This window comes from Arachis duranensis, chromosome 10 (assembly GCF_000817695.3).
Source record: "Arachis duranensis cultivar V14167 chromosome 10, aradu.V14167.gnm2.J7QH, whole genome shotgun sequence".
In the NCBI taxonomy this organism is placed as follows: Eukaryota; Viridiplantae; Streptophyta; class Magnoliopsida; order Fabales; family Fabaceae; genus Arachis; species Arachis duranensis.
Window position 1 is genome coordinate 33,776,047 of NC_029781.3, and position 637 is coordinate 33,776,683.

Sequence of the window (637 nt, forward strand, 5' to 3'; positions counted from 1 at the left end):
TATGGCAGTCAGAGTGTCAATCTCAAGAACTCATTTCTTCTGATTTGTCCCATTGTTCACAAGATTCCTTTCAGAAGTGTACATGAATTGGTTATTTGCAACCATTTCAATGAGCTCTTGAGCTTCTGTAGGCGTCTTCTTCAGATGAAGAGATCCTCCAGCAGAGCTATCCAAAGACCTCTTGGACAGTTCAGACAGGCCATCATAGAAAATACCTATGATGCTCCATTCAGAAAGCATATCAGAGGGACACTTTCTGATCAATTGTTTGTATCTTTCCCAAGCTTCATAGAGGGACTCTCCTTCCTTCTGTCTAAAGGTTTGGACTTCCACTCTAAGCTTACTCAATTTTTGAGTTGGAAAGAACTTTGCCAAGAAGGCATTGACTAGCTTTTCCCAAGAGTTCAGGCTTTCTTTAGGTTGTGAGTCCAACCATGTCCTAGCTCTGTCTCTTACAGCAAAAGGGAATAGCATAAGTCTATAGACCTCGGGGTTAACCCCATTGGTCTTGATAGTGTCACATATTTGCAAGAATTCAGGTAAAAACTGATGAGGATCTTCCAATGGAAGTCCATGGAACTTGCAATTCTGTTGCATTAGAGAAACTAATTGAGGCTTAAGCTCAAAGTTGTTTGCT

The 637-nt window shown here is 41.0% G+C and overlaps 1 non-coding gene across 1 annotated transcript; it reads left to right on the forward strand.

Annotated features, from left to right (window-relative positions):
- The first annotated feature begins 234 nt into the window (after nucleotides 1-234).
- Nucleotides 235-342, forward strand: LOC127743677 (small nucleolar RNA R71). Its single transcript, XR_008005061.1, has one exon. It is a non-coding gene; the product is annotated as a small nucleolar RNA R71 (small nucleolar RNA).
- The last annotated feature ends 295 nt before the right edge of the window (nucleotides 343-637 follow it).